Source organism: Cryptomeria japonica, chromosome 9 (genome assembly GCF_030272615.1).
Source record: "Cryptomeria japonica chromosome 9, Sugi_1.0, whole genome shotgun sequence".
Taxonomy (NCBI): domain Eukaryota; kingdom Viridiplantae; phylum Streptophyta; class Pinopsida; order Cupressales; family Cupressaceae; genus Cryptomeria; species Cryptomeria japonica.
The window spans coordinates 52,908,656-52,921,638 of record NC_081413.1 but is presented as its reverse complement, the minus strand read 5'-3'; positions in this window follow the sequence as shown (position 1 = coordinate 52,921,638).

Sequence of the window (12,983 nt, the reverse complement as noted above, 5' to 3'; positions counted from 1 at the left end):
ACAACTCTCTTTTACAGAGTTTGCCCAAACGTGATAGATTCAAGGGCACACAACTCTCTTTCATAGAGTTTGCCAAAAATTGTATGGTTCTTACATATTTTCAATGAAATGAAATTTTATATGATTTGTTATGTGTTTACAATACCACAAATTCTGCTTTGGGTATTGTCCTCTGAATTGACAAAATAATTCAGATCAAGAGTAGTGTTATTTTTGCAAGCCAGTTTTGTATTAAGGGAATGTGGATGATAAGGTGTCGCCTCAACAAGGAATGGTTGCTGGGTCATTTGATGTGGAGCTGGTGTGGGGTCCACAGGCTCAATAAGAAGCAAACTATTTGTGAAGCTAGCAACGAACTCTTTCCATCTGAGGCATCGATTTCTTTGAAGATAATTCTTGTATGGTGAAAACCGGGAAGCTCGGGAATATCAAAAGACATCAAGATTGGCGTTGGAGTTATGAAGAGAATACCTCTTTATTGAATTGTTGACTATTCTACTCAATAAAGAGATACACATTTTTTTATGTTTGTACCTTTGAATGAAATGAAATTGCATTCTTTTGAGTTGAAATTCAGCTTGCTGAGTTGTGAAGAGAGGATCTGACATCGATTATTTGGATCGTGTGATTTTTAGCAGAGGTCATGATTTCTTTTTGAGTGGTGATCACTGGCATGAAATCTTTTGGAGATACCATTCATTCATTGCAAATTGTTTCATGCTAGTTGTGAAGCCTTCTGAGTGTGGCTTTGTGAACTGCAATTTTGTTTGGTATTCTGAATGAAGATTGGAGATGTCTAAAGTAGGTTCTATAGGAATGTTTTTGTGGTATTCAAGGTTATTACAAACCTAGTAATCACTTTGGTGCTCAAAGGTTGTGATTGAATAGTTGCATAGATACCATTCCCTATGTGCATGAATTGTGATGGTATCTTGATTCAGTGAGAGGCCAGGTTCTATACTGAATATGTTGGATGCATAATGTGTCTGAGAAAACTGAGTTGAGCAGATTGTCTTTGTAATATGTAGTGTTGTGATTAGCATTTCCAAGAGCAGAAATAAAGTAAAGACGAAACAAAGATATATCATAATCAACAAGATAAGTTGGATCAAGGAGCAAAAGGATGATGGATTAATTATCAGAGATTGCATCAGGAATTCAAAGGAGGAAAATATTGAGGCATTTGGTGAGGAAGTTATGCCAACTAGAGAAATGAACAAACATGAAGACTTAGCTTGCAACCGTGCGACTAAGTTGATGACAAATAACTTCACTAGAGATATTTCTCGAGGGCCCAAGGTTGGGTCAGCGTTAGATGGAGAGTTTGTATCAGCAAAGATGATTGAGAAGGATGAAGACATTAAGCATCGATACGACATAAATCCTGTCCTTCTGATAGCAGTCTATGGCTCTTGCATGATCAACTATTGGAGCCCTAGAAATAATTATGGAAAACAGTGAGACTCCTATCAAAGATCATTAGAGAAGTCATGCTATTGGATTGAGAAGTCGTGAAAGCGAGTTCGGTAAAACAATGATATGTCCGAGAAGAGGACTAAGGTTCTAAGATTCTTCAATGGAGGAGTTTACTTCCAGAGGATTTTTGTAATCTCTGTATTGAGGTAGGGATCAAGATGGAGTTCTATATTCAACAAAATGGAGTCCTATGTCTCGAGGAACTAGAGTGACTTATTGAGGAGAAGTGAAGGTGTCAGCTAAGTGGGTTGTAGTGTTCCAAGGTCAGGTGCTAAGTTCTTGAAAGACCTCTTCAGCCATAGAGAACAAAATTGCACAAGATAGTCAATCTAGATTTGACATTGGTAGCTCCGCAAACCTATTCAGAACAGGGTGATCTGGGATGAGGTCGAGAAGGACAATCCTGAACTCTTGCAAGTCAGTAGTGCCGGAGGTGTGTGTTGGAAACCGTTCCTCTAAGGCAAGCATTGCAGAAAATCTTGGACGAGGAGGTTAGGAGGTTGATGCAAGTATTTGGAGCTTTAGAGGGAGTCACATCATCATGAAGATTTGTTGTAATATATATTTCTTTAAGACAGAAAAATATGAGGTGAAAGCCCTTGTAATGTATATTTCTCTGATATGGAGAAATATGAGGTGAAAGCCCTTGTAATGTATGTTTCTCTGAGATAGAGAAATATGAGGTGCAAGCCCTTGTTCATCTCCGAGACTGAGATGGGACGTCATGTTGAGAGACTCCATGACGAGGATATCATGTACATCTCTGAGACTGAGATGAGATGTCATGTTGAGAGACTCCATGATGAGGATATCTTGTACATCTTTGAGACTACGATGTGTTTCTTTCCACACATGGGAGTAGCCATTGTGGACGACATGTTGAGAGACTCCATGACGATGTGTTTCTTTCCACAAATGGGAGTAGCCATTATGGACATCACGTTGAGAGATTCTGTGATGAACCCTTGTACATCTCTGAGACTAAGATGTGTTTTTCACAAATGGGTGTAGCCATTGTGGACATCATGTTGAGAGACTCCATGATGAACTCTTGTACATCTCTGAGACTAAGATGTGTTTTTCCACAAATGGGTGTAGCCATTGTGGGTGTCATGTTGAGAGACTCCATGACGAGGATATTTGAGAATACCTCCCTAGCTAAGAGGGAGTGTTAGTGTTTTATAGTTGCGGGAAGTATTTCCATAGGCAAGTCGGCCAGATTATTTCCAAGGCAAGTCAGCCTATGTATCATCTCCATAAGAATAATTAACTAAGGCAGGTCAACCTAATCATGTTTTTATATTCAGGTCGGCCCTAGAAGAAAGGTCACCTTGCTTGTATATATAGGAGAAGGTGTCTCCTCATTTGATAATCAATTCAATTCATTCCAATTTGTATCTTCTAGCAACAACAACAGGTTCGCCCTTCAAGTGCAATAGATTTGACTCAAGGAGAAGAGCTATATATTTTGTATTCAAGAAATTGCACCATATATAAGTGTAGATCCATTGTATTGTATTCGACCTTTCTAGGGCTTGATATTATTTTGATTTATAAGAGAATATCTTGCTGGGTTTTTTTCCCTCGAGTAGGAGGGTTTTCCTAGGGTAAAATACCGTGTTCATTGTTCTATGTGTTGTGTTTTTCTGCTTATTGCATCTCTGATCTGAAAAGCTAACAAATATAACTTTGTTGGAGTCTCTTCTGAAAATTATGTCATCGACTAGGACATAAGGGATGGACTGCAACCTGAAATGTCTTTGTTTGGTCCTATCTGGACCTTGAGGATATCTACCTTCTTGCAAAAAAGTATATATATTCACCCAACTGCTTTGAGTGTCAATGTTGGCTAGCTGGTCATCTCGTAGCATAAGAGTAGCATTTGTAGGAGTCTCAACAGATGAGACAAGTTGCTCACACATTCCCTTGCCTCTCATCAACTCGATGATCTTAATTTCTATGTCATATTCCATGACTTTGTAATCCAACTCTCTTTTTACTAATATTCTTTGATAAAAAGGAAATCCTTAATTCTAGCATGTGAAACCATGAGTTGGATCCCATTGTTGGACAACATATTTATGAATTTTTTCAATGCCCTAACAATAGCAAGGGTTCGCTTGTCCACATAGCTATACTTGAGCTCATAATATTTAAGCTCTTTAGTGAAGAAAGCAATGAACTGCTCCAAATTGTCATTGTTCACTTGTGTTAGAACAACTGATATGCTTGACTCTCCTCCAAAGGTATAGAGGATGAGATCCTTGACATAATTAGGATTGACAACAATAGGCACTTGAACAATTACTTGTTTCATGGTCTCAAAACTGGCCTTCCTTGCTTGGTCCAATTGAATGTCATATTCTTCTTTAGAATAGAAGTGAGAGGCTTTACCATGGTAGCAAGGTTAGGAATGAAACTTCTCACAAAATGAATTCTCCCAAGGAAGCTTTGTAATCCCTTTTTGTGGCTAGGATGTGAGAAGAGATAAGATAACCTTTACTCTTTCTAGATCAATGGCTAGACCCTCTTTAGATACATGTCCCAACAACTTCCCTTACTCTGTGGCAAACACACAATTGTTTGGAGTCAAGGACACATCATGTTCTTTGCATTTTTTGAATACCTACTCAAGATGGTCAAAATGCTCATTTGCATGCTTTGAGAAAATGGTAACATCATCAAGGTAGATGAGCACAAATTCTGCCAATACACTTTTGAAGGCCATATCCATCACCCTTTGTAAAGTAACTTCAATATTAGTTAGTCCAAAAGGAATCTTATAATAGGCATAGTTGCTTCATCTGGTAGTGAATGCCATTTTAAATTGGTCTGATTCTTGAAAAAAATCTAACTGTAGTTTGAGATCCATCCAATAAGGATAACCTTTTTGAACCACTTACCTTTTGCAAAAATTGTTCCATAGAGGGGAGGGGATAATTATCTTTAAGAGAGGCTCTGTTGAGGTCTCTAAAGTCTCAAACACAATATTATCTCCCCATTTTTCTTCCTCACAGAAGAATGTTTAATGGGAAAAATATATTCGATTCTATGAGTTTGGTCAATTTCTTCCTCATTAAGGGCTCAATTTTGGGATTCACACACCTTTGTTTTTGTCTAGCAGGCTTTGCATCTAGGTTTAATTCAATAGTGTGTTGGGCTAAACTTGTGTCAAATCCTTTCAATTATTCATAGGTCCATGCAACTACATCGTCATAATTTTGATAAAGCTTAACAAAAATTTCTTGTCTAAATGTATAGCATACCTTTCCCAAGTTTAAAAACTTTCCTTTAGTTACAACAACTGGTTTGTAGACTGTAGTCACCTTTCTTTGTAGCTAGGTTCATCTTCTTGTCCTTTAATTGATCATCAAATTAAATGTCTTCCAAGGTGATGGGATCCTTAGGCAACTCGTTGGAGTTGAGCTGCATGATCTAATCTCTATATTGGTCTTGCAACATAGTGATTTTTAGCAAAAATGTCTACTCCATTTTGTAGGAAGTTGACAATATGTTGATTGTTGTTAGATACTTGCCAACTTATTTGATTATCTAGGATAACATGCCTTACAAAAAGCTTGATATGTTTTTATTCTTGTTTGTAAGATGTGTCAGTATGTCGAATTGAGTGCCAACTGTTGCAAGTCTATCAACATGCTTGTTCTGATTTCTAGGAATACTTAGAATGTCAAAGCCCTCAAAACCTTCAATATAATCTCAAACCCCATGTTTGTATGATTGGAGTAGGTTATTCTTGGATATTCTCTAAGCTTTGATTTGGTTAACAAACAATTCATTGTCTCTATTGCAAATATGCGTTCTTATTCTCATTGATGTCAAACTTGTTGATCTATATGAGCAACTTGGTTATAGTCTTTGGTCCAGATGTGGTTTGGTGTAGTGGAGTAGCAATGTGATCTTGCTGATGTGTGGAATCTATTTGTGGTTGTTCCAAAAAGCCTATAATGATGTATCATGATGTTTTCAGATCTTTGGTGTTGGTTATTAGATTCGTAGTTGGTGTTTAGGCAAGTGTAATTATTCAGTGTTAATGGTGTTTGTTGATGGTATCTTGGGCATCCACAAATACCCTTAGTGATCCGCATTGAAGTTTGTGCAAAGTTTTGGTGGTATTTTTTGATAGTTTTATCTTTTGCACCCGACCAATATGTTTTGGTCCATGCAGTTGCATGTGGACCTATGGGTGATGATTTAGGATGGATTGGAAGGTGTGCCGACTTGGTGTGAAGCCTCAGACGCCTCATTTTCCCTTTCACATTGCATTGGAGGTTTCTTTTGGGCCAACAATTATGAATTTACACATTACACCTAATTAGGTCGACCTAATTGGAATCCTTGAGGTTGCAGTTGTTATATAAAGGGTGAAATCATTGTGGAGAGATACATATAAGTTGTGTGCATTGTGCAAAATAAATGTGAAGTAGTACAATGGTCCAAAAATATTATAGAGCAGTGCAAAATATATGTGAAGTAGTATAGTGGTCCATAAGTAGTATAGTGGTCCAGAAGTATTATAGAGCAGTGACGAAGACAATTTCTGATATGTTTTGAATTGTGAACTATGATCAACATTTCAATGGATGCAGTTCTTTCCTATTGATGTTATTGTTAGGATTCCCACAGATATTGAGGGGGGGGGGGGTGAATCAGTATTTAACCGGTGAATTTATTTTCTTGTCTTAAAACATGTAAAGCATATTAATACTGTATACCGGTAAACAAGAAATAATGCAATGAACAGAGATAACAACAACCACGTGAAAAACACACCATAACACAATAGTTTAATGGGGAAACCCGGTGTGGGAAAAACCTCGATGGGATTTGTGACCCACAATATTCACTTACTGGCCAAAAAGAGAATATTACTGCTACAAGAGGGGCCTGCACATGCAGAAAGGCCAAGTGCCTAGAACTCACTGCTCAATTACAAAATGGGAAGTCTCACTGACTTACAAAATGGATTATATAAATCCAATGTCTTGTACTACTTCAAAATAGCATCTACTATGCCAGATCCAGTACCGGTTTATAGCCCTGCTTCATACATAAACCCTTAACCTATAATTCGCATAATAGGTCTGCCTTATTTCGCCTAATTACATTCCTCCATGCATACCTAATTGTTCTACAATGATCTCTTATATATATGAGTCATTTTACAATTTGCCAAGTCGGCTTACAATGATTTTACAGTAATAAACAAAATGAATTACAATCAAAATTCCTGTCGGCTTCTTTGTCGGTATGCTTCCTTTCACTGCTGGTGCCGATGGTCTGTGTGCCGGTGTAGAATCTGACTTTGCTGGTGCCGGTGGATTGCCTTGCCGGTGTAATAGGATTGTAAGGTTGCCATCAATGACAAAACCTTCAATCACCTACAATGCCTCATTGGAGTGTGCATTTGCCAACAATCTTCCCCTTTGGCATTGATGACAACACTCATGAGAAAAATTCATAAGTGTATCCGAAAATTGAAGTCCAAAATTTTTTACAAAAAATGTGTGCTCCCCCTGAGCAGATGATCCCTAAGTTATTGGATTTTTCTCATACCACTACTCCCCCTTTGGCATCAATGACAAAGGTTGTAAAAGTGTCAATAGAGTGTAGTTTCCTGTTTCAACCCTGTAACCGGTTGGTTACAATCTGAAAAAGATCTGCCAAAACCAGATTCAAGCTCTCAATGAACTTTTTACTGTCTTTTTTTGTGGCCTCTGTCCTCTGAACTGTACCGGTGAGGTGTTGCATTTGCTCTGCCAGTGTTTTCTGTCCTTGAACTAGGGCATTAGATATTTTTTTCCTTAAGGTGGCGAGGTAGTCTAGTTGTGGACTTAGTCTCCATTTAAGATCCTTAGCCTTAACTTTTATTCTTTCCTTTTCTCTTTCCATCTTTAATAGTTCTTCCTCAAAACCTGTTATCTTCTGCTCAAAAATTGACAATGAATCAGATGAGTTAATGAAATTGTCAGCTAGTTGATTTATTTCCTCCTGTATCTTGCTGATCTTCTTGTCTATATCAACTGTAAAAAAGTTAGTCTTACAAGTATCTCTGTACAAAGTTTTGAATTCCTTTAATGTGCTACATAATTCTGGTAGAAGTGTGTCAAATTGCCTTGTACACTTCTTTATTTCTTCCTCAAATAATTTGTGTTTTTTCCTTCTCTAATCTCTCCTTGAATGCTTCATCTTTTATTTGTTCAACTGTCACAGTGTTTTCAGTAATATACTTAGACAATGTGTCAAGTTGACTCAAAGAATCTTTATTTTCTACATTACATTTTGGAGCTATCATCTTCAGAATTGGAATTGTATCATCTATAGCCTTGTATGCTTGTGAGCTACAATCTGTTATTTTCTTTAAGGAGTCCAAAAGAACTTCTCTTACATTAGTTGATTTGAATCTCACAGTTGAAGTGCCAACACTCTGTATCCTGCTGGTGGGAGCAATATCCTTGCTTGTGGTGACCTCTAGTAGGTCAGTTTGTGTTTCCATTTCTTTGAGCAAAGGTGCCGGTGGTACTGACTCTATGTGAACCTGTTGCTGTGATGGAGCCTTTTGCTTTGCTTGTTGTTCTGTGTTACCATCTGCCGATTTACCTTCTGTGTTATCTGTTACCGGTGACTCACTAGCCATATCCGTCTTTCCAGTTGTGTCCTTATCTACCACAATGTTAACTTTCTGAGTATCAATGTCAACTGTGTATAACACCTCAGAGTTTGGATTTGTGTCCTCTTTTGGTATCTCCATACTCTCATTAGCCGGTTGACTTTCAGTTGTAACTACCGGTGGAGTATTCAGAGGCGATGGGGATAAGTTATCTTTTATTTTTATGCTCAGAGGTCCACCAACCTTGCCTTTACCCTTATCCTTATCTTTCTGATATACTTTGATAGGTTTAGGATTTCTATACTCTTCCTGCTTTTCTTTCTCAACAAGGAATATGTCCCATGCATTAGCAGTTTCCTCTGTAACCTCATTTACTCTACCAACCATAAGTGCTACATGCCGGTGTGCAGTTGAGAATATTGTCCAGTTAGCCTCTGAGATCATATCATCTATCTCCTTTGGTGAGTTAACAGGATAAACATCAAGTAGTTTCTCAATTTTTATTTTCTTGTCAAGCTCTACAACAACTTGCCTTCTAGCTTCAAGTCTTTTAAACAGTTCTGCCGATAATTCATCTACAACTTGCATCAAAAATTTCTTATAGATATCCAAGTGTAGAATTACACTATTTTCAACTTTCTCCTTGTCATCAACTGATAATGTATCATATAATTTGTTGATGTTTTTCAGCTATCCATCCTCTGTTATTTCATCTAGTAGTTTGTCAATTGGAGCAATGTTTTGTTGAGTCTTTTTCTTTGGTGTTAACTTTTTCTTCTTTGGAGTTGTCTTCTTAGCCGGGGGCCTTACTGCCTGTTGTTTTTGTCTAGTTCTTCTAGGCGAAGGAGTGGATACCGGTGAAGGTTCTCTTTTCCTCACAACTCTTTTAAATGCAGCTGGCATGTCACTTTCCAAAGAAGTTGCTACCAGTGAAAGGTGAGTTTCTGGCTGTTGTGCTTGTAACTCATCTTCAGTGATACCAGTTTGTTTAAGTACATCTTCTTTGATAGCCTTTGCTTGCCTAGATCCTCTTCTTACTATTGCTTCTACCTTCTTTACTCTTTTCTTTGATTGAATTTGATTCTCAATAGCCTCAACACTGCCAAATACCTCTTCTTTTGGTTCCTTAGGTGCTTCCAGAAGGGCTTTTGCATATGTTTCAATTATGTTGTCATCGGTTTCATATGCCATTTCAGTAACCCAAATGGTTCTTGGGACAACTGCCTCCATCCGAATCTCATCCTTTTTAATAACAAAGCATATTTCATCTTTATACTTATTTACAATTGCTTGTGAAAGTCTGACTCTAGTATTCATCCGGGCCTTTAATGCCTGAAAGTACTCATTTATATTCTTTTCTTTGTTTTCACCCATGTTGTGCAGTAAATTAGACAATTGTTTTCCTACAGGTATGTCAAAACCTAGATTTTTGTTGCCAATACCGGGCACCTGTTTTTTTATGTGCAACATTAAACAGACAAGTAGGTTACCAAATCTAAATGTCCCCTTTTTGTCTTTCTTTATCTTTCCAAGATTATCAATCAGTTCATCCTTCAACCATTCACACACATCTATTTTTGCATTATCCTTGATCATATCATAAGCACTCTTTATGCATAAACTAGAAACTAGATATAACCTGTTTGCATGTGTGTTTTATACCCTAAAATCATGCTAATGAATTTGACATTGATGTTGGTTACATCATTCACTTTTAAAGATCTCTTGTCAGATGTTGCTCCTGTTAGGTTGGTCACTAGGTCATTTGAGACCTTCTTTGTCTTATCAGGTCTGTTACCGATGGAGGGTAACCCTGTCATAGCCTTTACTGCCTCTTTAGTTATTTTGTGAACTGAGTCTAACCAGAAAAATTCACCATGAACCCTGCTTAAAACTATCCTTATAACATCCTTAGGGAATTCCAGAATACTGAGGATTTCAGTGAATCCTAGGGTTTCGACTATTTTGTGTTCAGGTTTCACATTACCGGAATCATCACAAATTACAGTCTTATACATGTTCTTAATTTCCTCATCACCTAATTCTTCTATGTGACAATGAATGTACATTCTAGGGTCTTCTGCAAAAACTACTCCTCTGGGGATTTGAGAAAATGCACCAACATTATCATCCTTCTTAGCTATTTCAGGAACTAAATGAAATACGGGCCTAGGGCGTTTGATTACTTTGACTATAGTAGGGTTTTCTATGAATTCAGGTATAGAAGAAGATGCCATGATTATAAATACCTTTCTCTGCCTTAGGAATGATTGATTGTTGAATTGCTTTGCTACTTTGCTCGAAATGTCTTTGCTCAGAATTTTCGCGCTCTTCGAATGTTTGAATGCTCGGTGAAGTAGAATGGAGCCAAAAACACTGATTTATAATATTAATTTTGCCAACCACAACATTTAATGCTTGCTGGTTAAGTAATGACTTAACTTATCTGCTGGTATAGAAGTAATTTCAACTTCTCACCATCAACCGAGGGAATAGTAGCATGTTTCAGATTTGATTTGCCAAACCCTCAAAGAAATTTTCTTCAGTTAGATGAAGACTCTCCTGTCGGTGGAGTGTTACTTTCTTCTGCCGGTGGAGCGTTACTCTGTTCTGCCGGTGGAGCGTTACTCTGTTCTGCCGGTGGAGGAGTATTCCTATCAACAGTTAGTTCTGATTTCCTGATCCATTGTTTTGAGAATTCCTGCTTTACTTCTTCAACCTTTTCTTTACCTTTCAAACTAGCACCATTGTTGTTTACCGGTGAGGACTTGCTTCTACAAAATTTTGCAATATGTCCAATCTTGTTACAGGCATAACAAGTCACATTATTTTTCTGAATAGCTTTCCCATAACCTATGCTAGTTTGTGTTCTGCACAAACATAACATCTCACATTCATTCTGCAATTTTTAGAATTATGACGAACTTTGTTGCATTTTGAACATTGACCTGTGGGTGTATTGGTATTCTGATAATTTCTAGATCTACATTGATTTTCTCTATGACCATACTTGTTACAGTTAAAGCATTTGCCATTAAATTTATAAGCAGTCGGTTGTCTTACCGGTTTGCCATGATCTTGTGTGTTTGCAGTACCAGAGCTTTCACCAGTTTCAAAGCCAAGACCATTAGTGTCACCATTAGGTTTTTGATTCTTCAACAAGTCACCAAGTTCTTCTGAGATTTTCATGAATTTTTCTTTATGTTGATTTGTAGCAGCCTGTTCTCCTTCCAAGATACCTTTTTGTCTCATGAGTTCATTTGAGTCATTTTGTGCATGCATTAGATCTGTCTTCAACATATCATTTTCATAACTAAGTCTTGTGTTTTCATTTGCAACATCATTCAGTCTTCTAGTCAAGTCTTCTTCATTCTTCTTTCTATCTTCAATTTCTTTACAAAATCTCATAGTCATATCCTGCATCTCATTCTTTGTTGTCATGTTTTCTTGTTTCAACTTATTCATCAGATCACTAAGAGTTTCCTTTTCATCATTCTCATTTTGCATCTTTTCACAAAGTTCTCTTCTCTTGTTTCTTGAATGGTGAGATTTTCTTGAAGTGCTTGAATAATATCCTGTGCAGCTTTTAGATCATCTTCAAGTTTGATATTTTTCAGTTTTTCTGCATCATAGTTTGAGAGAGCTGCTTCTAATTGCTTCATCAAGTTTTCCATCTCTACCGGTGTCAAGATCTTCCTCAAGCTGTTAGGCTTCTGAAAATAGAGGACCAAGCTCTGATACCAATTGTTAGGATTCCCACAGATATTGAGAGGGAGGGGGGGTGAATCAGTATCTAATTGGTGAATTGATTTTCTTGTCTTAAAACATGTAAAGCATATTAATACTGTATACCGGTAAACAAGAAATAATGCATTGAACAAAGATAACAACCACCACATGAAAAACACACTATAACACAGTAGTTTAACGAGGAAACCTGGTGTGAGAAAAACCTTGGTTGGATTTGTGACCCACAATATTCACTTACTGGCCAATAAGAGAATATTATTGCTACAAGAGGGGTCTGCACATGTAGGAAGGCCAAGTGCCTAGAGCTCACTGCTCAATTACAAAATGGGAAGTCTCACTGACTTACAAAATGGATTATATAAATCCAATGTCTTATACTGCTTCAAAATAGCATCTACTATGCCAGATCCAGTACCGGTTTATAGCTCTGCTTCATACATAAACCCTTAACCTATAATTCACATAATAGGTCTACCTTATTTCGCCTAATTACATTCCTCCATGCATACCTATTTGTTCTACAATGTTCTCTTATATATATATATATATATATATATAATTTTACAATTTGCCAAGTCGGCTTACAATGATTTTACAATAATAAACAAAATAAATTACAATCAAAATTCCTGTCGGCTTCTGTGCCGATATGCTTCCTTTCACTGCTGGTGCCGATGGTCTATGTGTCGGTGTAGAATCTGACTTTGCTGGTGCCGGTGGATTGCCTTGCCGGTGTAATAGGATTGTAAGGTTGCCATCAATGACAAAACCTTCAATCACCTACAATGCCTCATTGGAGTGTGCATTTGCCAATGGTTATTATATCAGAAGTTTTGTATCTTGCCCTGAAGAAGCGATCTTCAATGTTTGCAATTCATCTCAGGGGCAGTAAGCTCCTTGGCCTTTGGCCTAAACATTGTAACCATTTTATCATATAATGAGATAGTTCTCATCGTGGCTTTTCCTAGTTTGGGTTTCCACGTAAAATCTTGGTGTCCATGTGGGGTTTCTTTTGTGATTCAAGTTATTTACTTTCATACATATTTTTGATGGAATGAATGTTGAGATAAAGGTTAAAATTGATTAAGTTTTTGTATATGCTAATTCACCCCCCTTCTTAGCATCCGGT